Source organism: Diabrotica undecimpunctata, chromosome 1 (genome assembly GCF_040954645.1).
Source record: "Diabrotica undecimpunctata isolate CICGRU chromosome 1, icDiaUnde3, whole genome shotgun sequence".
NCBI classification, from domain to species: Eukaryota; Metazoa; Arthropoda; class Insecta; order Coleoptera; family Chrysomelidae; genus Diabrotica; species Diabrotica undecimpunctata.
In genome coordinates this window covers 154,575,717-154,602,652 of record NC_092803.1, presented here as the reverse complement: position 1 = coordinate 154,602,652, position 26,936 = coordinate 154,575,717, and the positions used below count along the sequence as shown (strand labels likewise).

Sequence of the window (26,936 nt, the reverse complement as noted above, 5' to 3'; positions counted from 1 at the left end):
GCATCAGCTCATAACTTGTGAACCAATTATCGAAGGTTACATTTCGTTTGGTTCCAGATATCGGTGTTACAAGTCGGAGAACTACGTCGCTAGGTTTATTGCTCAATGAAAGGGTCCCTCTGGCTGCAATCCCACGTATAGTTCTAAATTCAAAACATCAAATGTTTTTTCATTAACGAGAGCGAATATCTTTAATACGTATCATGTAGACTTTCTCAACATATACTGGCGAAAACCACAGCCGCCTCTAAATGCCTCCAGCTTTTCATCAATAGTAAAGTATTTGCTTGGCGTATAGACGTCTTGGCTATTTTGCACAAATTTTTATTAGTCATGTTATTTTATCGAGTTTTTTCTTTCTTCTCAATTTTTTATATTGTCAAAACGTAGACAAGACTATAAAAAATAAATCGTTGTAAAAACATCGTCACTCTGAATAAGCTTATTCCGGTTCCATCGGTAGACCAAAGATCTTCTAAATTAAGCCGAGCAGACTTGAACACCCCAGCCAAGTACAATATTCCAAACAATGCTCTTATTTCAAATGCATTGGTTTCGCGAACTGCATACTCAAGTTACGACATCGTCCTTCATACTAGGTGTAAAAAGTAAATTGAAACATTCCACGGGAGTTTTCGCAATTTTTGCATTTCGTTTTACACCAGGTAAATGCGTAATGATATTTACTGAGCGTGTTCTTGTATTTATAGGAAAGCATGTTGAAGACCATTTAGTGACGTCCTTACCTACGTAATGTTTCTTTTAACTCTTCTGTCCTCGCCCGAAAAGTTCATTTTCGATTTCTATATCAGCCACCGACTGTTCTAAATGAATAGCATCTTCCTCGCTGTCAGAGTTGTGGCTACTGTTGTCTTCATTGTCGGATTCGTTCTCGCTTGCAGATCCAATTACTACATCATCGTCTTGAGAATCGTCCCATAAAGCCATATTCTAGAACAAAAACATAAATAATTAATGTATAAAATTTCACATTTTAAATAAAAATAAATAATTTCAACGGAAATTATATAAAAATGTGAATGCCCAACTCAAAGAATAGTACCATAAATATATTAACTTACCTGTGTGGTGGGGTATATGATACCCCAATGACGTTTGGATCAAAACTGCTATGCTTGCGTTCACTTCTAAAGTTAATCAACAACTGCGAGACCTCCTTCAAGGTTCTCACGAAAGGTACTGAAATGCCTGTCGCGCTAATTTACCGATAAAAATATTGGCGCTAATTTTAAACTCACTGGGGTATGTCATACCCCACCACACTGGCGCCGAGTTAAGACAATTTTGCAGATGAATTGCTAAATGAAGACATTACTGAACTTTTTGAAGTTGAAAATGTTTGAGCTAACCTTGTATAATATTTTAATGTTACCACAAATTGTATAATCAAAAGAGATGTACAAACACGGCTACATTTTATTTTATAAATATGTCTATCCTTCAGATAACTATCTGTCAGATAGGACAATATTTATCTGGAGGTAAAAAGACAGAACCTTTCACGGAAGAAATTTGTTTTATAAATTGAATTTTTAATTGTTTTGAAAATTTTGTTGATCTTAAAAAGTTGGCTGAGAATTTGGTAATAGGTAAAAAATATAATACAAACCTCGAGCTTTCTCGTTGATTTCATAAGACGACTTTACGCAAAAAGTTCAGCAACACTCCAAAAGTGACTTATTTGTTATAACAGATTAAAATATTATTCTGTTGCCGTTCTAGCCTTAAATAGGAGAAAGACAGAAAAAATGAAGCGTAGTGATTGTAGATGCAATTGATTGGATCCTCCGCCGCATGGTGATGGGCAAAATCACTAGTTAAATTTATAAGTATTAATACTACCACAACACGTACTGTACATTTTAAATAATACAACCCCAGTAGCTAATTTCCAGAATTTCAAAAGGTATAAGTTATTTTAAATAAAACTAAAACATCTCCCTATATAATATTGGTTTAGTGATTTATCGTTAGAGTCGTTCTATTGAAATATCAGAATTAAAAAAAAATACAATGAATCTTTTTTAAATTACAAAAAAGAAAATACACAGAACGTTAACAATAAACGAATATACATTTAAAAAAAAATTAAGAATAGACAAAAAATGTATACAATTACTTAAAAGAACTAAAGAAACAAAAAAAAATAAAATTTTTGAGATTTATATTATGCAAGCAGATTTATATTACGCCGCTTTCTTGTTGGAAGACATCAGAACTCGTGGCTGAAAGACCTGAGGAGATGGTTTGACTGCTCATCCACAGAAATCTTTCATGCAGCAGTTTGTGCAGCTACAATTGCCACTTGGATCGTCAACCTTCTAAAGAAGATAACACAGTAAGAAGAATATTTATATCAAATATTTGAAATGAAATCCTGTTTTCTATATACGTCTTTGTATGAACATAAAACGGGGATCAGGATAAGGGATCATGTCTAATAACGTTACAAAAATCAATCATTTTGATAATTAATTCTTATCGTGTATTTATATTTTTCCGATATACCGTTTCTTTTAAACCTACTGCATATGAAATAGTCGATAGGGTTAAAATCAGGTGACCTAGGTGCTCTCTCGCGTCCTAGCCACCTATTTCTATAAGATTCAGAAGATGTTGGCTAAGAGAAACTGAGCAATGTAGTGATTCCCCATCGTACATAAATTAGATACATTAAGTACTAGATTCGGCAAAATAGTTTGTGAGAAATCTAAGTACACAGCATTTGCCAATAATGTATTTAAGAAATGAAAGCCTATTAGTTGTCTGTCTATTAAGTACTCCTATTCAAACATTCAGAAAAAATCTATATTACGAACGATATTTGCATGAGAATTTGGTCTGCACAAGCAAGTGGGTTGCGCGACTTATTTATTCCATCGCTCGTACATTGAACTTCGTCAGTAAATAGGCTATACAACAAGTAATTATTATTCGTAATCCACCTAGCAAATTAGAATCGTGGAAGTTCATCTTCTACATGAATTCGTTAGACTTTATTTATAAGCGTATATTTATAGGTCAAGTTATAATTGATTGTAATGAAAATTACATTTTTAAACGTCAAAATGTATAAGAATGTAATTTTTGTTGCAATCAATTGTAAGTTAACCCCATATAAATATAATATTTAATTAATTTTTAATTAACACAAATTTAAAACTGGTTTATGTCAATTGGTGAGAACTTCAATTTGTTTAATAAATCATCTTAATCGTATCTTCTCTAATGTTGTAATGTTTTAATATCTCGTGTTTATATCTTATTCTTATCTTAATTCCTTATTTAAGTTCGTATTAATATGCAGTTTTATTTAAATTATTTAATTTCCGATTCTACTTCGCAGTATTTTATCATATATTTCCTAATAAGAATTAAATATCTGGTTTAATTTTAATATAGATTTGTAGGAGCTAAATGGTATCGATTTTTTTACATTTGGGTTAATTAAATTATTAACCAAGATTAGTTATGATCAGGACCAATAAGCAACCACAAGTAACTAAAAAAAGAAAAGAATAGTTCCTACTTGCATCAGCTTAAGCTTTGAAAAACATATCTCTACATGTCTCTTGCTCTGCTGTAAAGCAGTAAAAACATGTGCTTTACTTATTTCTATTGTTCTGCTAAAAGCTGTAAAATTTTTCATTTATGTGGTATTACAAACATCTTCATCACCAGTTTTTTGTTGGTCTGTCAATACTTCTTCGTCCATTTGGTGACTTATCTCGTCATATTCGTACTATCCTATCCTCTGCCATTCTACTAATGTGTTCGTTCCCCTCCTGTTTCCGTTTTGTCACCCATCCATTTATGTCTTCTATATTGCATGCTCTTCTTATGTTTTCGCTTCTCTCCCTATCCAACAGATTTTTCCATGATATTTCCAAGTATTTTGATCTGTGTTGTTTCTAGTAGTTGTCTCGTTTTGGATGTGTCAGCTCTTTTCTCCGCCATGTATGTTAATATTGGTCTAATTGCTGCTTTATAGATTCTTGTTTTTGTGTCTTGTCCTAAATGTTTGTTCTTCCAGATTGTGTCATGAAAAAATCCCGCCGCTTTACCTGCTTCTAAACTTTCTTGTAATACTTCTTCCTTAACATCTCTGTAACTAGTTATATTGATTCCCAGATATCTAAACGTTGCTTCCTGCTTTATTATTTTCCCATTAATTTCGATTTTACATCGTAGTGGGTATTTAGATGTTGTTATACATTTGGTTTTTTCTGCTGATATTATCATATTGTATTTCTTGACTATTGTATTGAAGATATATATTATTCTTTGGAGCTCGTCTTATGTCTCGGCAATTAATGGGGCGTTGTCTGCATAACATAATATTTGGATTTCTTTGTTCCCCATTCTGTAACCATGACCTTTATGTACTGCTTGCATTATTTCGTCCATTGTTGTTCCAAAAAGAAGTGGGCTTAACAAGTCACCCTGTCTGACTTCGCTTTGTACTGGTATACACTGCGTTGGTTTTCCATTCATTTTTGCCTGTATTCGATTATGGAAGTAGATGTTTTCGATGGCTTTTAAAACATTGGTTGGTATGTTACTTTTATTCAGTAGATTTAAGACATCTTCGACTTGGATGCGATCAAAATCCTTCGTCCGGTCTATAAAACATAGAGATGCTAGTTTATTGTACTCGATGGCCTTTTCTGTGATTTTTCTTAGTAGAAATACGGCGTCTAAGCAGGATCTTTCGGATTTGAATACTTGTTGTTCATCTGATAAAGTTGTTAGTTCATTGATTTTGCTGGTTAGGACTTTTGTGGTAAGCTATAGTGTAGTGTTCAGTATATTTATACCTCTATAATTGTTGGGGTTATCTTTATCTCCTTTCTTGAACATTGGTATCATGATGCTGTTTCTCCATGCATCTGGTATCTTGCAGTGCAATATTAGTTTTTGTATAAGTTTTGTCATCTCTAGGGTTATTCTTTCTCATATGTGTTTTAGAAGCTCGTTGGTTATTTCGTCTGGCCCTGGTGACTTTCTATTTTTGAGTCAATTTGTAGCCGTCCCTACTTCCTGGAAACCGATTTCTATTTCGTGTCTTAATTTAGGTACTTTATTGTTTTGATTATTATTTTCTTTCCTTTAAACAGTTCCGTCAGGTATCTTTCATATTCGTTTGCTGGTATATTAGTGTATTTATTTAGTTCTGTCATTATTTTCCATTGGTTTTGTACGAATTTCCATATTTGTTTTTGTGTACCGTAGAAGTCCCTTTCCAACCTTTTTGTAAAGTGTTCATTTTTTGTTCTTCTTACCAACTGCTTTGTTTCGTATTTTTCTATTATTTTTTTATTATTCTATTATTACAAACAAGGATTAATCACTTGTATGATTAGAATGTAACTCTTAAGTCTTGATAAGACGAGTGGTATAAATGTTTCTGCTAGGTACTGTAAGCAAAATCAGGCCACTTTCATCGGAAGTGTTGCTATGGGACATAGAACCGTTACATACATTAAATTACTTGCACCGATATTCTACATCTCGGTGTCAATTGATCCAGTAAAATCTGTTGAACTCTGGCCAGTATTCTTTTGACTACAAAATGTCCTCCAGCAATACTACTATGAAGATGTTAGTTCTCTAAGTCCCCCCAAATAAAGATATCCTTATCCACGACTCAGTTCTCCAACCAAAACACAAGTAGCCGTTCGCTAACGTTTCAATTTATTTGCTTACCTTATCTTTAAACCCAGTAATTGTTCAGTCTTCCCTTTTAGTCCCCTATAAGCAAATATTAATTATTACAACTAGGTGAAAGTGTTGGTTTCGTTTACTCAAAAACAACAACTCAAAACTAGTTTAATCTTGAGAGATTATGGGTATTATACATATATGAATGCAGTAGTTTAGGACAAGCACAGCACGTGTTCATAGGGAAGTATGTATATTCGAACCCAGACACAGTTATAGGGATGGCTGAAAATACTGTATTCGAAGACGCAGTTAGGGCTATAAAAAACTGTCTAGAAAATATTTTAAGACACACCCATCAGAAGTTTAAAATTTAAGACAATTTAAAGGTTACAAAGTGTATAAAATACAAATAAGTACAAATGCAAATTAAATGTATTAGGGGAAGGTGGGGAAATATCGACTACCTAAGACGAAACTGTTATTAGACTGTTTGCTATAGCTTTTACGAATTTGAAACTTTTTACATTTGGTTTATTCAGATAACCAATTACTACTTCAAAAATATTATAAATTAATTACTAATAATTTAAAAATAGATATTTTTGAAACTCAAAAAATTCCGGTAAAATTGATCAATCGGGTAATATCGACAATCGAGATGGGTAATATCGATCAAGGGTGGGAAATATTGATCACAGATGGACAAGTTCTATTGTTAAGTTTACTTAGGTTTAAGTATAAAATACATATTTTTTTAGTTACATTTACAGTTTGAGCAAATTTATAGAGTAGCAGTATCCGCTTCCGTGCAGTCTGCATGAGCCCAGACACCACAGAGACGACATCTCCACCATAATTCATTTGATCCAGACTCCAAACATACTACACATAGTTCGCTTTCTCGTGTTGGGTGTACCATAAGTCTTCTCCTTGAATAATTTTTCTGTTTCTATCTTAGTAGCTCCAACTGTTCGTTTAACTTTCTCAAGCTAATTCTTCTTTTGTGCTAATTCGTTGTGCAACGATTTCCGAAGTGGAAATTGAAACGTCAATAAACGTATTTTAACCTTTAATTGTGGCTTATTACCATTTAAATAGTAATTACTTTATAATGCCATAAGAAAATAGCTTCAGAACAAAATTAATTTTTTTTATATGACAAATAAGAAATTTGACTTCGTCGCGTCAATGCCGAACCTTGTATAGAGATACCCATAAATCAAGGAAATCCAGACAAAAAATATCAGTTAAAATTCATGGTCTCAAAACAATACAAATACAATTAACGTACGAGTAACATGCGATTTATAAATGATGTCATCAATAAAAAATAATCTTCAAGATCTACAAACGGTCCTTCAAAGATTAATCCCTTGATAAGTGATGATAGCTTTGATAAAAAAAAAGATAACTGCAAATCACACGATCCAAAAGTTGATTTAATAATCCTTTATGATAATAGTGTAAATATAATAGTTTACTGTTAAAAAGCATTAATGTTTTGGAAACTGGATTGAAAAAATTAAAGACGAAGTACTGAAAATCAGTATTTATAACGATCGAGATATCTCGAACTCAGTTTTTTTAAGTTTTTAGGTAACGGTACGTAAATGTATTTCGAAACAATGGGTGATAATTGTTACTTGTAACTGAAGATGCATATGAGAGGCATAAATACTTTCTTTGTAGGGTAAGAGGTGGTTCTGCTGTAAGGCATTAGAGATTCTTAACTGGTGTGGTTCTCATTGCATCTGCAACAATGCCAAGTGTTGTGTTTTAAATAATTTTAATTTTCTGGATAGCATGTTCTTTTAGCAGAGCTAAATAAATACAATAGCTCTATAATTATTATTGATCTAACGAGTGACTTATAAATATTTAACAGAGTGGTTTTTTATTTGATAATGTTTTCATTACATTTAATCCATTTTAGCAAAACTTTTTTATGTCTGAAATATGTTGTATCTGCGTTAGTTTTTGTTCAAATACCCTTTCGAGAAAATTATTTTTGTCTTAGAAAGTGAGCGCCTCGCCATACAGTTTTAAAGGTGTTCTTGGTACCGGTGCTTACTTGAGAAAAGCATCCATCTTGTTTTTAATGGGGAGATTTGCTAGTGGACGCAAGGGAAGCAGTGATCCAGTATTTCGTTGATAGCCACGAAAAAGAGAGTTAGTTGTTGAAATGAAATTATCCACGCGAACGGAGAAAGTTCTTGACTGAAGAAAGTTTTCTATGAATCTTAACATATTACCTCTCATTTCCCATTTGTGGCATTTTGGTATAATATTAAACCTCCTAACCGTGTTGTATGCCTTGGTGATCTCTTGATTGGTTGCAAAACCTTCATGTATCTCTGACTGTAAATCTAGTAAATTGTCTATGCATGATCTATTTTGACGGAATCTACTTTGCTGAGGAATTAAATGTTTTTCTTTTGTTTATATTTTTTTTCTAAAACTTTGCATGATACATTAGTGGGTGATATATGACGGTACGAGTCTATGTTTAATTTGTCTTTGTTGGGTTTGTGCAGAAGCATTATAATACTGCCTGACAGGTGTTGGATTGTTCTTCTAGAAATAATATCTTTATTGCTACTGGGTCCATTTTAGTTGCTTTTTAATCTTACGTATTATTCTCGTACTTCCGTTTTTCATACTTCGGTTAACAGTATTAAAAATTCATTAACATTCTCCGTGTATGTTTTAACTAAGATGAACGGTTCTTTGTGTTCTTTAATATTTTCAATGAAACCTTAGGATTTGGTCAAAACTGAATTTATACTATGCTTCTTCGAATATTCTCCTAGTTGGTTCCAGTAACTGCAATATTTCATTAGATTTTAGTTCATGTGTTTTAGTCAAGCATGATTTTTTTTAGTACTTAATAGTTTTAGCTTTCTTTTTTCTTTGGGGATTTTATACAGAAAATGTAACTTTAGTTTATGGTGACGTCTTATCTTGGACACATATTTAGACACGACAGGTATAACTTCCTTCAGCTTATTATAGAAGAAAAAATAGAAGGCAGACGCGGCCCGGGTAGACGACAAATGACCTGGCTGCGCAACATCAAAGATTGGACAGGATTAGACTTTTAAAGTTTAATAAGGAAAACCCAAAATAGGCAAGACTTTGCAAAGGTTATCGCCAACCTTCGCTAAGAAGACGGCACCTAAAGAAAGAAGAAGAGTTTATGTAAACGGAGAAGGTGTTATTACTTCTGTATGGAATGAGTTGTAGAGGTGGTACTATCTTTTGTTTTTGAAATGGTCCCAACAAGAGTCATGGAATGAAGGTGATTTTTTTTAAACAATTGGTTCTTCGTAAGACATTCAATCCTCACTTATAGCTACAAGTACCACAAATGCAGACTAAAGTAAGTGAGGTAATTAAATATGACAAAAATTTTACTGAAAGATTGCTGATTTAAGCAATCTTTCGCTTTACAATCAGCTTTATGTAAACTAGCTAAATCTAAGGGGAATAATAATTGTGCTCTTAAGGCAGATTAACTAAATGATTCAGACACAGGAATATAAAAATAGTCAACAAACACTATATTGAAGGTCTCAAAGGATATTCCTAACATATTCAGTCAATGACTATGATAACTATAACGAAGACGTTGTCTCTAGTCTGCAGCTGACCTTCGATCGTCAAAGAGTACTAAGAATATCTGCGAAGGGAGCTAGGACCATAGAAGCGAAATAAGTTAAAGGAATGGTCGAGAGTATTGCTATTGCAGTTTAGCCAAGAATAAAATTTACTCAATAATAATACATTGATAAAATCGGCAGATAGTATACATAAAAATCACTCCAAGAAAATGCTGAGACCTACAATAAAAACCGAATAGACTATGTTATAATAATAACAAAAATATCTGACGACTATATCACAGAAAAAAAAATTAAATGGGCATAAAAAGAGCTTATTCTGACGATTATCTTCTTATTGCAACTTCTAAGTAGCCTAGTTTAAGTGTTACCTGAAAAATTTTCAGAAAGATAGTCATGATGTTACTAATAGGAAACTATATAAAAAAGGTCAAACATTAATAAACTTGCATCGATAGAAAATCAGCCCACTTTAAACGTTTGACAAACTATTTTTTTTTTTTTTCAGAAACTATTAAACGTATTAAAAAAAGGGATATACCGTTTGAAAGATAATTTAATAAGCTTTAATATGGGAATACATTTATGAAAATTTATTTCGACTTCTTATATGTTTAACATTGTGAAATAAATACGTCAAGCAAATTAACTTTTTGTTGTTTCTAACACAAATAGGGTATTAGACAATTACACATTTATCAACACATGTTTTAATAATATGTATGACTTCTTACATTAATAACTTCTCTCATAGGATTTGGCATATATCTAATCAAGTTCGCTATTGTTTCTTGTGGAATGTCAAGCCACTCTTCTTTTGCTGCGACAATAAGCTCTGAGATTGAATTTGGGATATGAAGAGTGTAACTGTAATTCTTTGTTTCAGCTTATCTCATATAATATGATCTATGGGATTGAGATCTTAACTCCACCCTGGCCATTCGATGACCCGAAAACCGACTGTGGTATTGTAACCGTGCATGATTCTTGGGGTAAGCAACCTTATATTCTGCTGAATAAAAATAAATTCATCTCCAATGTAATCAACGAAGGGTACTCCATGCATAACTTAAACTCGGTAAACCTCTTCGCTTGTAAAAAAGGTTACCTCTACAATAGAAAAAAAGAACGGTTTGTGCTTCTGTAGAAATTCCACCCCAAATCATGCAGGAACTACCGCCATCAAGAATACGCTCTTTAATGCAATAATCTGTAAATCTCTCTCCTTATCTTCAATACAATTTCCTTTTTTAATCGCTACTATAGAGGCATATTCTGGTATTATCTAAGAACAGAACTGATCCCCATTATTTTAATGTTCAGTTTAAATGATCCCGTGCAAAACGAAGGCGTGCTTATTTTCCTTCAGTCTTCGTCTTACTGCCCACTGACTAATAACCATTCCCCTTATTTCACAGAGCTGTTGTTGAAATTAGATGGCACTAAGGTAACAATTTCTTAATATTTTTGACATAATAAAGCAATCATCACGAGCAGTTATAAATCGCTTTTTACCTGTTCCAGGTCGCCTACGAAAGGATTCAGTCACCTCATAACGTTGAAACACTCTTTGAACTGCTGCTCGGGTCATATCCAGTTGTACAGCAACAACTCGCTGGATAAGTCTATTTTTTATTATTGCCATAACTTGGACGGCTATCTCTAGTGTAGTATCTTAACTACATTTAAACACTAATAAATTAATTATGAAAAAGAACAATATGAACTCTGCCTGGGGGTTATGAACTCGAGGACTGGGTGGATTGAGTAGCTCAGAAGCCCACAGCCGGTCTTAAGCCCGGATAAAAGAGGAGAGTTGATGGGCCAGGTTAGCATTGTAAAAGAAAACAAGGCTCAAAGAACTGATATAAAGCCTCAGAACCAGACGGAACCTAAGATGATGAACCACAGCAAAGAAAAGGAAAACGGGAAGAAAGAATAAGCCCATGATCAGATTAGCAACATGGAACATTACTTCTTTCAATAACAAAGACCAAGAGATATTAGAAGAACTGATAAATAAAACCATAGATATTTGTGCAGTCCAAGAAACCAAGAAGAAAAGTAAAGGCCAAAGAGACTATAACCAATATTATCTAGCATACTTTTCTGCAGTGGAGTGAAGAAAGAAGAACGAGCAAGAGCAGGTGTAGGTATATTTGTCCATAAAAAATTTAAAGATAACATAAATAACTGCCGGTACATTTCAAAAAAAAATAATACATATGAACATCACAATGGATAATGAAAAATTAAATGTTATATATATATATTTATATATATATATATATATATATATATATATATATATATATATATAACTGTTAAATATTGGGGAAATCTGCAAGAAAGACTCTAATGGGTATCAATTGTTTCGCCGAACGTTTTCGCCAAAGAGAATTAATTTGGCTTCTTCAGGGCTGAAAGAGAATAAATTATAATTAGCTACCATATATTATCTATTAAAACATTATTGATCTGTTAATATAATAACTTGTCTGCAAAGATTAAATTTCTTTTCTCTCTCTCTCTCTCTCTATATATATATATATATATATATATATATATATATATATATATATATATATATATATATATATATATCGGAAACGAAATAGTTCCAGGAGTAAAACAAAGATTTACTGAAAACCATGTCAACGCAAATGGAGAATTCATGGCTAATCTCTGTGCTTTTAACGAACTGAATATCAATACATTTTTCGACCATAAGGTCCAGTATAAATATACATCTAAAAACTTCAGGGGGCACAAATCCATGATTGATTTTATAGTAAATAATAGAAAAATCCACCCAAAATAGATTCTAGATACCCGAACTTTAAACTCAGTAAACGCAGGGAGTAAACTAGTACTAGCAAAAATAAGAATGAAAATAACACCAAAACATTTTCTACAGGCACTACCGAATAAAAATTCAATGTAGAATCACTGTGAAATGACCCTACAAGAGATATGTACCAAAGGAGGCTAGCACAGAAGATACAGCTAAAACAAATAGACGACATCGAAGATATAAACGCGAGCTGGGAGAAAATTAAAAACAACATTGAAGAAGCAGCAACAGAAGCTTCAGGAAAACGCAAAGTCATACTGAAAAAGAAAACAACAATGATTTTGCATGGTTCAGAAAAGAAATAAAAGAGAAATATAAAAAAACGAGAGGCCTACACAAAGTACAAAACATCAAATACTCCAGAATCCCGAGACACCTATAGAAGAATACAAAATGAAACAAAGCAGTTGACAAAAAAAACAAAAAATGAACACTGGTAACAGTTTACAAAAAGGATAAAAAGCGACTTCTACTGTACACAAAAACAAATATAGAGATTCATAAGAAACCAACGGAAAAAATTTGCAGAAGTGAAGGAATACAATAACATACCAGCAAACGAATGGGAAAGATACCTGACGGAACTGTTTAAAGAAAAGGAAAATGATATTCAACACAATAACGTGCCTGAATTTAGACAAGACCAAGAAATAGAAGTCAGTTTTCAGGAAGTAGAGATAGCCATAAACTCACTTAAAAATAGAATGTCACCAGGACCAGACGATATAACCAGCGAGCTTCTAAAATACGGAGGAGAAAGTATAACCCTAGAGATGATAAACCTTATACAAAAACTAATATTGCACTGCAAGATACCAGACGCATGGAGAAACAGCATAATGATACCAATGTTCAAGAAAGGAGCATAAGAAGACCCCATCAATTATAGAGGTATAAATCTACTGAAAACCGCACTTAGGCTTACCACAAAAGTCCTAACCAAAAAAATCAATAAACTAACAACTTTATTAGATAAACAATAAGGATTCAGATCCGGAAAATCCTGCGTAGACACCGTATTTGTACTAAGACAAATCACAGAGAGTAGAATAAACCAGCATATCTATGTTTTATAGACCTGACAAAGGCTTTCGATCGCATCCAAGTCGAAGGCGTCTTACACCTACTGTATAAAAGAACCATACCCATAAATGTTATACAAACCATCGAAAACATCTACTTACATAATCGGACAGGCAAAGATAAATGGAAAACTAATACAGGGTATATCAGTACAAAGCGAAGTCAGACAGGGTGACTAGTTAAGCCCACTTCTCTTTAAAATAATAATGGATGAAAGAATACAAGAAGTACGTAAAGGCATGGTTACAGAATTAGGAACAAAGAAATCCAAATATTATGTTATGCAGACGACGGCGCATTAATCGCCAAGACAGAAGACGAGCTTCAAAGATTAACACATATCTTAAATACAACAGCCAAGAAATACAATATGATAAATATCAGCAGAAAAAACCAAATGTATGACAACATCTAACTACCCACTACGATGTAAAATCGAAATTGGTGAAAAAATAATAAAGCAGGAAGTAAGGTTTATATGTTTGGGAATAGAATACTAGTTACGGAGATGTTGAAGAAGAAGTACGACAACAAAGCTTAAAAGTAAGTAAAGCGGCGGGATCTCTTAATGACACAATCTGGAAGAACAAATACCTAAGACAAGACACAAAAACAAGAATCTATAAAGCCGGCCATTCACGATACTGCGACGTCGTTAAATTTTATCGAATTTAACTAATTGACAAACATTTTGATCGTCTGTGACCGTGCATCCAACAAAGTCGTTAGAATTTTACCACAGAGAAACTGGTTTCTATGATGCAGTACTACAGAATTGACATCATCGACAATTTTGTCGAACGACACCGCAGTATCTTGAGTGGCCGGCTTAAAGCAGCAATTAGACCCCTATTAACATACATGGCGGAGACAAGACCTGACACATCTAAAACGAGACGACTACTACAAACAACTGAGATGAAAATACTCCGAAAAATATCAGGGAAAAGTCTGTTGGATAGGGAGAGAAGCGAAAAAATAAGAAGAGCATGCAATATAGAAGACATAAATGGATGAATGACAAAATGAAAACAGGAGTGAAACGAACACATTAGAAGATTGGCAAAATATAGTACGAATAGCACGAGATAAGTCACCAAATGGACGAAGAAGTATTGGCAGACCAAGAAAAAGATGGTGCGTCAATTTAAACAATTTAGGAGGCTAATATTAAAGAATAAACAGGCTTTAAAGCCTAGATACAAGAAGGAAGATGAAGAAGAACAACATGCAATTCCGTGTTGCAAAGACAATGATAACAAATTTTGACAAATTTCTTATTATCACTATAAACATCAAATAAACACTTTTTAATGTTTATCGGTGGCTACGTATATAAATGATAAGTAATTCATGACAAATTTATACTCATATTAAAGAGTATTAAATGATCTTTCTAACATTATATCTAGACTTCGGCAAATATGCATATTGCATATTTTGCATATTGTGCATATTTTATGCAAATATTTCATATTTTGGCATATTTGTATAAAAGTTTGCATAAAGTGCATAAAAGTTCAGATTTTTATACTGTATTTGAAAATTTTTAAACATACCAATTTATTTCAATTCTTGTATAAAATTTTGTAGTCATTTTAATCAAGAAATGATCTAAGTATGTAATCTCTACAGGTACAAAACATTTTCAATTTAAAAGAAGATCAATTTAAGTAGCCCTCAACATTCTTAGAAAGTCTTGGTCACTGAGGCATTCAGTTATTGGATAATCGCTAGGGGTTCGCTCATTTGCATTTTATTGAATTAGGTACCTAAACATTTCTAATTTGATGCTCAGATTTGTAAATCATTTTTGTTTTGATATTCAAAGCGGTAAACACTCGTTGTGCGTAACAAAAAGGAAGATTGTGATTTTATAATGCCTAAAACAACCAGTGCTTCAACTTGGATTAAACCTTATAAAGAGCTGTCTATGGATATGGGAAAAATCTACTGTTCAGTATGTGGCAAAATTGTAAGTATCTAATATTTTCTATTAAATATCTAATATTTCATACATACAAGGTGTTTCCAAATGACACTTACAACGTTTGACTGTAGATACTTCTCGAAAAATTGAACAAAACGATATAGTTAATGAGGGGTCAAACTTATTTACTTTTCGAGATACAGGGTGTTAAAATTAAAAAAAATTAAATTCTTTTAGTTAATAACAACAATAACTTTAAAACCAATAAACGTATTTACTTGAAATTTAGTACTCGTAGGTTGTTTTTAAATGAAAAATAGCTTCCTTTAGTGAGAAAAAATTGTCCATGGTACAATACAATGGTGTGTATTTAGAAAAATTTTTCACCTTTACTTTTTTTTATGAAGTCAGCTATTCTAAAACACAATTATTTTTATTGTAATTGAATTAACAAAAAAAAACTTTTGTTGAATTTTAAAATAAGTTATATGATGTACTAATGGTTAGTAACAAAAATTAATTTGTGGATTAATACTGCATTTAAAACACTTAGCGAGTGTTTTTTTTTTCAAACCAGTTATTTGATTAACCAAAAACACCTTGTATATTTTTATATTTTAAAGGTTGGGTTAAAATAAAGGTTTTTATTTTTATTTATAGATAGCATGTGAGAAGAAATTTCAGATAGACCAACATGTGAGAACTGCTTCACACATTGCAAAAAAAGGAAAAATAGGAGGAAAACATCAAACTTCAATGGCTAAATGTTTCCAATCTACTTCAAAAAAATTAGATGAGCAAGAAACTTTTAATGAAGACATGTGTCGCGCATTAGTGTCTGCAAACATACCGCTTTCAAAATTAGCAAATGTAAATTTTAGTTCGTTTCTAAAAAAATATTGCAAACTTAATGTTCCAAGTGATCGGTCTCTAAGAAGAAATAATGTGAACGGGCTATACTCGTCGGTGTTAATTAATATTAAGGAAGAAATTGCAGATAATTATTTTTACATATCTGTAGACGAAACCAATGATTCCTCAGGAAAGTATATTGCTCATTTATTGATTGGTGTTCTTAAAGAAGATACCTTACCAAAATCTCATCTTATTTCATGCCAGCAACTTGAGAAAACAAATGCTTTAACAATTTCGCGTTTTATACAAGAAACATTAGCAACTTTTTTTCTTCCGACAACTATTCCTTCTAATAAATTACTGCTTATTTTATCGGATGCTGCTCCTTATATGGTGAAAGCAGGACAAAATTTAAAAATATTTTTCCCAGATTTAATACATGTTACTTGTGTAGCGCATGGATTAAACAGAGTTGCAGAGGCAATACGAAAAAAGTTTCCTCTTGTAAATACCATGATATCCAGTGTCAAAAAAGTATTTCTTAAATCTCCTATAAGAATTCAACTTTATAAGGAAATGCTACCTAACATTCCTCTTCCACCACAACCTATTTTAACGCGATGGGGAACATGGTTAGAAGCAGCTAATTTTTATGCAGATCATTTTGTTAAAATAAAGAACATAATTGATACGTTAACAGATGAAAGTTCCCAATCTCTTTTGGATTCTAAACAAACTTTTCAGAGTAACTTGCTTCAACAAGAACTTTGATTTATAAAATCAAATTTTAGTTTTGTTCAAAAAACAATTACTCAGTTAGAATCACCAAAACTGTCATTGTTCGAAAGTACAGCATTAATAAAAGAATTTGCGTCATGTTGTCGGAACGTTAGAGGTAATATTGGAAAAGATATTTTAAAAAAATTTGAAGCTACTATGGAAAAAAATAAAGGTTACCATATTCTTTCTGAAGTAGTCAGTGTTCTAGCTGGAAATATTTCGGAAACAATTAATTTAGAACCAAATGTTTTGGTAAGTTTGAAAAATGCTCCCGTTACATCAGTTGATGTTGAACGAAGTTTTTCCATATATAAATATATGTACTCAGACAGAAGTCACAAGTTTTTGTTAGAAAATTTTGAACACCACTTGGTCATTTATTGTTACCATAATTCTAAATAAGTTTATTCATACTTAAAAATGATGTAGTTACTTAAAATAAATGTAAATCTTAATGAATAGTAGGAATTTTTTTTAAATAAAATTGTTACTATTTTACGATTTTTTTATTTATTTGTATGCATATTTTGTAAAATATTTGCATATTTTCGGGTAAACACGTGCATATTTATGCGCATATTTTCTACATTTTTATTTGCATATTTGCCGAAGTCTAATTATATCCTTTTTTTGATCCGAGTAATTTGTTTCAGAAAAAGATATAGTGCAAGTTAAAAGTTTAAAGTGGATCAATTTCTATGCACGCAAGTTTATAACACAAATGTTCTAGAAAGGGCTCGTACCAAGAAAAAATTATTTAACACAACAAAGTGCAAAAAAATAGCGTATAAAAAAAGACACGTACTCAGCGAGAAAAATATTATTTACAAAAACTGATATTTATGAGTCAAACCAAAGGCCGGAGAACTGGAAGAAAACAACAAACATGAATCCGAAACATTTGAGAATGGATAAGCATAAAAACTGCTGAACAGCATTTACATACGGCACAGAATAAAATATGTTTTGCTATAGTAATGGCAAACGTTTGAAAGGCAGAACAAGGCACGTGAAAGAAGTAGAACGCCACAAAAAAAAACGAAAAATTATTCGAAAGAGATTTTTGAGTTAATGGATAAAGGAAGACAAGAACCAGGATATTAAGAAATATATTAAAATAAAATACTGATACTGTTAAAAACAGAATTAATTAGGGCACCAAAAAATAATCTAAAGGTGTCTGTGAGAAAAAAAGGTTTTTACAGAAAAATATGATGAACGAATGATCCATAAGAAATTTAAAGAAATATGCAGAATAAGAAACAACATAATTAACAATATAAACAGTAAAGTGACCATTGTTGAAAACTGTTTACTTTTTGGCGAAGCTTCATATTTTTATCTTCCTGAAATCTATAATACCTAATAACTATTATAACTATAATCCATCTTTATAAGCTTAAGTGTAGTGAGAGATCTCGGTAAATTTACTGACGTAAAAGGCTAAAGTCTAAGTACTTTTAAAATATGTGTTTTATATTTAAAGAACGTAAATATTCAAATAAGCACTGTTTATCTGTTTGTTTTTTAATTTATGGAGTCTCCTTAAATTTTCATATTCTTTTTCAAGAATATATGTAAAATTTAGCAAACAATATGACAATTCGAAGTAAATACACCACAAGTAAATAAATAAGCACAACTACTTGTGCTTATAGTGGTGCTATTTACTTGTGGTGTATCAACTATTAGATCAATTTTATGGGAATTTTTCAAACACTAAACGGAAAATTTAAACTGTCTTTTTCAGTGTTGTGTGAATCCGAAATGGTAGGTTATAACTTTAGTTGTTGTATTTCCCATTGTCTTTTCTTTTATTTCATTTACCTTTAACCGTTGCCTGTATTGTTTGTGTAAAAAAAGTGGCTATGAAGGGCACCTTAGCGTGAAGCGTGTGTTCCTGTTCAATCCTTTTTGTATAGTCACCCAATAGTGTTTTCAATGGAAAGGTTAGCAAATCGAGTGAACGAACGAACGGTTAGGAAATTGTCATGAATTTAAAGGAAGTGTAGGATATTGTTTTTACGTATTAAACCAATTGTCTGGCTAAATAGGTCTTGAACCTAAGGCAAAAAAAAATACTTGTGGTGTATTTACTTTGGAAACTTATAGGGGAAAGTTAAAACCACTAAAATTTAAGCACCGATGGTACAGTTTCAGTCCTTTAATATGTTGATTTCCATTTTGGACGTTATATGGTCGACACCCTGAATGAAAATCATATGATGTCCCTCATATATATGTCCAACGTCATGATATTTGTTGTAGGCGATGTTGCTCGTAATTGAACGACACAGGAAGGAAAAGTACTGGGCAAAAGATCAGTAGGAAGACGCCAGAACTCGTGGCTGAAAGACCTGAGGAGTGGTTCGACCGCTCATCTGCAGAAATTTTCGCTCATTTGCAGACAAGAGTGATTCTAGATGAGATATATCTAGATAGTTGTAATTTAGCTATGCATGTTAAGCAAAACGATCGCATAATGAATTACACAAAAGCCAATTTATTTCAAAATATTTTTTCTTGAGATGGCTTTTATCTCTTAAATAGAGAAAACCATAAACAAGAAATCTGATATCAGCCACTTAGGTAAGTGAGATTTACTCACATTTATTGTTTTTAGATACAGAGTTCAATGTAAAAAGAAATCAACATCGAAATAATGTAGATTCTAATGTAGAAATCTAAAAATTATGGTTTTCTATTGTGGCTGATATAGAAATTTATCTAAATAAAAATAAAGGTAGAGTCCAGTTATAAATAAATACAAAACAAAACTGTCACATTAAGTCATTGTCAACTTTTACTTGTTGTATCATGGACAAATGTCGCCAAGTTAAAGCACTGTAAATATTTCTTTTACCGAAACAAACTTAATAAAGTTGACGTTGTACCTACGAACGTTGTACGAACGAATATTCCTGCAAGAGGAACAGCAAGGATTTCGGACAAGAAGATCATGCACGGATGCAGTTTTTGTAATAAGACAAATAAAAGAAAAGTAGCTGGAATACAACAAACCAGCATATATGTGTCTAATATATTTGAAGAAAGCATTTGATAGAGTGAGAATTCAAGAGGCGATACATTTATTGTATGAAAAAGGAGTATCACTAGATTTAGTAAAAACCATTGAGAATATATATAAAGATAATATAGCTATGGTAAGATGTAAAGGAAAACTATCGCAACCTATCAAATATGAAACTGGCATTAGACAAGAAGATTTGCTGAGCCCCTTAATATTTAATCTGATAATGGATGAAATCATAAAGAAAGTTAAAAAAGAAGAGGATATAGAATGGGAGAAAAGGAAAAAAGGATAATATGCTACGCCGACGACGCCATAATAACAGCCGAAAATGAAGATGACCTACAAAGATTAAATAAATAATTCGAAGATACGGCGCTCATATACAACATGGAAATCTCAACAGAGAAAACTAAAACGATAGTGCTATCAGCGGAACCGAGACGATGTAAACTAGTCGTAAATAACAAAATAATAGAACAAGTGATGAAAACTGAATACTTGGGAATAAAACTGTCAAGCTACGGAAAAGTGAAAGAAGAAGTACGAAAACAAGTGAACATGGCAAACAGAGCAGCAGGATGTCTCAACAACACAATCTGGAGAAACAAATACCTCACAACGAAAATGAAAACCAGGATATATAAATCAACAATAAGACCGATAATGATGTACACAGCGGAAACAAGAGCAGATACGGCGAAAACACAAAAACTACTGGAAACAACGGAAATGAAAGTCTTACGAAAAATAACAAACCAAACTCTAAGAGACAGAGTAAGAAGTGAGGAAATACGAGCGAGATGTGGTATAGAGCAAATAAACGCGTGGATCAGAAGACGAAAAGTGGAATAGAATCAACACATCGAAAGAATGACATAAAATAGAATAGTACGAATAGCAAGAGACAAATCGCCAAATGGAAGAAGATCATTGGGACGACCGAGGAAAAGATGGCCAGGCCATAAAGTAGGTAGAAGAAGAAGACGTTGTACCTAGCAGTGAACTGTTACTTTTGCTGCTTATCCATTATTCCTTTCTTTTGTGTATATACGAGTGGACCCAAAGGCTGGAAAAGCCTAATTATTTCTTAAATAGATAGTCCAAATTGTACAAAAACCGTGATACGCCTATTCTGCAATATAAAGATTTCAAATTTAATGCTTGGCCATGTTAATAGATTTAATATTTTTTTGAGATCATTAATCACTTTGATTTTTTAAATACAACGCTTTGTATATTGTATTATTATTCGAATGCTCACTTCAGTACGAGTTCTATTATATGTAATACTTGGTATTTTATCTAGTTACGAAGATCTTAAATAAATAGAACTTCTCAGTGCCAAATAGTTTTGCAGTAATTCGCCAAATGTAGAATGCTGTCGCATTAGTGCATAAAACTAACAATATCTTGACGTTTACTGAGAAATTTTGTGAAATAAAGTGTACTAATAATTACAGCTGACAATTGTTCTGTATTTTTAAAAGCTTTGCTATAAAGATTGTTTGTAATGTAAAGAAGCGATTGACTGTTTTCATGGGGGGCTATAGAAATAGAAAAAGATATACTGAAGGAGCGAACTTGTTCAACGATACTTTCTCAAACCATTCCGATATATACAAAAAATTGTAAAGCGCTTCGAGGAAACTGGACAAATAAAAGATGGCATTTGAACAGTTAGACCAAAAACTGTTAACTTTAGATTTAATGCAAAGTTCCGTTAAAGATTCACATACATCCCCACGCAGAGCTGCACAAATACATGATGTAGGTCATTGTTCATTCTTGCATGTATTACCTAGTACTTCATTTAAACCCTACAAAATTCAGTTCTTACAAGAATTAAATGAAGATGGTTACGTCCTTAGATTAGACTTTAGTGAGGTAATGATAAATAAAATTGTAACTGAAGAGAACTTCATTAACAAGATACGATTTTCCGACAAAGCAATATTTACACTGTGTACAAATGTAAATCGCCAAAATTTAAGGTACTGGAGTAAGGTAAATTCACACTGGATACGTAAAAACCACTCACAGACTACAGTAGGGTCGACTATAGTATGGTTTTAGCAAGACGAAGCTCCAGCTCATTTAAATATAACTGTTCGGCGTTACTTAGATCAGATATTTCCCCCACAATAAATTGGTTGATTAAGTGGTATTAAATGTCCTCCTGGCTTACCAGATTTAAATCCCAAAGATTATTTTTATTAAAAATACTTTTAAAGTAAATTTTAAATAACTAAACCAGTAAGTGTTGCAGAGCTAAGGTAAAGAATTATCGATGAATCCATATTGATTTCTAGCACATTGGCTCCACAAGGATCACCGGCGGTCCTAACTGATTACAAATGTGCCATTCGGAATCGTATCACCGGTGTTACTTGTGCGTATTTAACTTTCATAATTATTATAATGGTCGGCACTGTGAGGATGATCAAATAGTTTTACTGTGGCACACTAGGAACCCATAGCTTGTGTGTTCTTTTGTTAGGCGGGATAATGTCGTAAATAGCTTGAACGAGAGTTAAGAATTAGGTTGTAGAAATGATTAATGACATTCATTATCAAGTTTTTCTACGGAATTTGAGATTATATAAATTAAGTATATCTAGTTTATTCTTATACCTTATTTTTTGTACGCATAAACAAAATATTACAGTATTTATTTTACATAACCTCAAATGTTTTTGCTTACATTTTTGAAGTTATACTTCTATACGCACGGTCGGCGTTGGAAATTTGCATGAGAGTGAATCTGTGAAACCATTACATATGTAAGATAATGAGTAAGAGAGAGACATCAGATATATTTTCTCTCTCTTCCTCTCTCGAGAATAAAAATGTTCCTTTTGTATATATATTTAATGTTATATATTATATAATATTGTATATATAATATAATATAATATGTATTAATATTATTATTTATGTGATATGTTTTGTATTATTTAAAATTAAACGTTTATAATTATTTTAGTGTTTATAATTCAGTGTATGTGCGCATCCTACCGGTAAAAAGCCAATTTGTGTCGTGATGATTTGGTCACTGGACCTTACATCTCTCTGTCATGAAAAGACAAAAAATTTTACTTATTGTTTTCACTGAAAAACAGATTGTAAAAATCTTAAATGTTAATAAAAAAAAATAATTATTTTAGGCTTTTGTACTTTCAAAATAATCACTGTTTTACCGAGAACTGTCAATTTTAAAATCAGTGTCATATCTAATTGGCAAATCCTTTACTTGCTTGGTTCATACGCGCGCTGGTGGTTGTGAGTTCGAATCCCAATTATGAATTTCCTTTTTTATTTTTGAAATATTTAAAAACCTCACGTTAATCTTATTAAATATATGTAATATACTCAAAAAACATAAATTTTAAAATAAAATGAAAATTTACAACATAATCCGAGTTCTTGGTTTTTTATTTTTATCTTCGTAAAGTAAGTTATAAATGTATATTGGCAGTTTTAAATACTTATGAATATTACATTTTAATTTATATTGTATTAATATATTGAATTATGTTGCAGTGTATTTATTGTATTGTAATTTTTATATTAATCAAAAACAAAATAAACAATGAATTTTACTGCAGAGTATGTGAATTTTTTTTTGTATTCAACTCCTTTTATACATATATAAAAATAAAAATATATATTTTCATTAAAATAGTGATACAATCCTTCATTTACTATACTCCTATTACAGGTCAAATGTTTATATACAGCAAACGATGCACCATATACCTATATAACTAATTCTTTTTCTCTTTCTGCTCTCTCTTACCTATAGCATTATATGTAATGATTGTGCAGATTGACTCCTATATAAATTTTTAACGGCGAACGCGTGTATAGAAGTACTTCTACCGGCAGTCCCACTGGACTGCCACGCCCGTTTTTTTAATGAATAAAAAATAGTGCTTGTAAAGTTACTGTTTCTAATTGGAATTTGTGTTTTAGATGATGGATAATTTATCAAGTACAAGTAAAACGCAGCGTATGCCAAATAAAAATAAAAAATTAAGAGAGGCGGAGTTGCTCCAATTGGTAGAGGAGGAGAATTCTGAATTCTGAATTTTTGTTATCCGGTTTAGAATACAACGCGACTGATGAAAAAGAATCTGATAACGAAGATGAATGTAACAATAAGTCGAGCTTATTGGATGAAAATGCATAACAATAACAATAAACAAAATGGGACGAAGTGTACTGTACTCATTTACGTCTCCATATATAGTTTTCTGGTAATGAATAATATGTCTATGATATTTATTCTCAAAATATAACCGAAGTAACTCATTTTCATGTATACAGGAAACTGATCGATGATGAAGTTTTACAATTTATTGTAAAGGAGACTAACAGAAATGCTTCACAAGTAAACAATGCACAACGTTATAGCATTTTGGGTTGTGTTATGTATTTGAGAATTGTCAAGCTTCCCAAAATTGCTGAATATTGGAGTAAGTCAGCATTGTATAATTTTACTTTTATTTCTTTTGTAATGACCAGAAACAGATTTCAGCTTCTTTTGAAATTCTTACATTTTGCTGTTTACACGGCTGCTTTACCAAACAATCGTTGCCATAAAATTTGAAAATTATTTGTAATGGTTTGGCCCAATAATGTAATCCTGGCTCAATATTAGTTGTTGATGAAAGTATGGTTCCCTTTCGAGGAAAACTACTTTTCAAACAATATATACCTTCAAAGCGTCACCGCTATGACCTGAAACTGTTTAAATTATGTACTCCTGCAAGTTATACTGTAAAAATCATTACGTATACCAGCAAAATGGCTAATAAAGGGCAGGATTTATTGGATAATATTGTACTAAATATAGCAAAAGGCCAGCTACAAAAAGAAAGAGTTGTAATAACCGATAATTACTACTCGTCTGTGTTTTTAGCAAAACAATTATTAGATGCTAATAGTCACTTATTAGGGACACGTAAAAATAGAAAATATATTCCAGAAGATATACTTTGGGTAAAAAGGGAGAGATAATTGGAAAGGAACATCGTGATGGCATTATAATAGACAAATGGCACGATAAACGTGATGTCCTCTTCTTGACGATCAGACATGGAATCGACATGACCCACAGCAATTATAGACTACAACGGAGGAAAAGATAAGGTAGACATTAATTAGTCAATGTAGTAAATTTTTCATTGTCATGTTCAAATTTAGTTTGAACATGAATAACATACATTTTGAATAAAAAAAATTATTGAGACGATTAGGCGTTTCTAGGCTTTTTTATATCTTTTTGAGATATTCCTGACTACAAAATACAATCTATAGGGTGTTGTACTTAAAAAACCAAAGTGAGTAATGCTATTATAAAAATTACAAATCTGGCAACGTTGCAAATATTAAATTTCAAATCTTCATATTGCAGAATAGGGGTATCCCTCTTTTTGTATACTTCGGACTATCCATTGAAGAGATAATTAGGCGCTTCCTGACTTTTGATCCACTCTGTATACATATTTTAGTCGGTAAAATGAGTAAAATTTCTTTAGTTTCTCACGTATTAACTCATATCTCTAAAGATCAAGTGTTTCAGTATATTTGAAGCTGACGCTATATTAATATATTAAATAAAAAACTATTTACCATTGATTTAGTTAGTTATTTTCCGCACTTTAAAACCAAAACCATTAAAAACCAATAATTAATACATTTCGGCTATATAACATTGTCTACACGCACCACCGTCAAATTCAAACTAACCTGCTGTAACTTACAGCAAAAGTAAAATTTTTATTTTAATATTTTGCTTTGTATAGTGTTTTTAATACAGTGAAGGTTATAATGAACGCATTATCAGAAGGAATTTTAAATGTCTAGATAATTGACTGCTATTAGCAAGTTATCCGTATTCAATTGTTTTATTAATGAAATTTTCGGTTGCGTGTTTTGATCTAATTGTGGAAAATGAGAGATAAAATATTTTTTTAATTAATTAACACCTTTAAGGTAATTTTTATTACTTCTATCTGATCAAAATGAATGGCTATGTACAAACTTTAATTTACTGTGGTGAGTCACAAAACGTTTATTCTAAAATATGTTATACAACTTACTTACTTAATCAGTAGACCCATTTGTACCTTTCGGTGTTGGGCCGTTTAAAATACAATTCATTACATTACACTATTTGACAGTCTTCTGAGGTGTCCTAGCTCTTAACGAACTTTCTCCATTCCTTCCTATTGGATGCCATCTGTGTTGCTTCCTGTCAAGTCTTACCCTTACTCTGTAGTATCTGCGAGATGTCACTGTTCCATTCTTTAATGGGTCTCCCTCTTCTGTTCTTCCCTATTGGTTTGGCGTCCCACACTCTTTTAACTTGTCTATTATTGTCTATCCGGGTTAGATGTCCGAACCATGCCAATTTTTTCTCTTTGATTGACTCGAGTATCGGTTTGATTTTGAGTCTTTCTCTTATTTCTGCATTTCTGATTCTATCAGTTCTTTTTACTCCTATCGTTCTTCTGAGGTATTTCATCTCTGCTGCCTGAATTTTGCTCTGATGTCTTTTGTTTAATATCCAATTTTTTGCTCCCACTGTAGGTCTATATATTGTTTTGTATATTGTCATCTTGGTCTTTGTTGATATTTCTTAGTTATTAAGGAATCCTCTATTTAGTGCTTGGAATAGTTTTCCTGTGTTTTCCATTCTGTTGTTAAGATCATCCTCGATGTCTTCTTTGTTGTTGATTACTGTTCCTAAGTATTTGTATGAATTTGTCTGTATTATTTTTTGTTGGTCTATCATTACTTCTATTTGATCTTCCGTCCCTTGTTTCCTTGATATTTTCATTATTTGAGTCTTCTCTTTGTTTACGTTTAAGTTGTATTTGCTTGCTTCTAGGTTCCATTTCTCTAAGTTGTATTTCAGTTTTTCTGCAGTTTCCGCAATTAATACTATGTCGTCTGCAAATATACACATCTCAGCATTTATCATTTGCATTCTGTTCCAACCGATGCAGTATTTCTTGAATGTTTTCTTACATTCTTTCACTATCTCATCTATTACATTTATGAATAGTACTGGGCTGAGACTTCCCCCTT

General features: G+C 31.9%; 1 protein-coding gene across 1 annotated transcript in view; it reads right to left on the bottom strand.

The window, feature by feature from the left end:
- The window catches only part of LOC140432404 (sodium/potassium/calcium exchanger 5-like), a 169,242-nt gene extending 143,637 nt beyond the window's left edge, over nucleotides 1-25,605 (bottom strand). The window contains exon 1 of the mRNA XM_072520281.1: nucleotides 25,476-25,605. The gene's annotated coding sequence lies outside the window, so the exon portion shown is untranslated. The remainder of the gene's footprint in view (nucleotides 1-25,475) is intronic.
- Nucleotides 25,606-26,936: the final 1,331 nt, after the last annotated feature.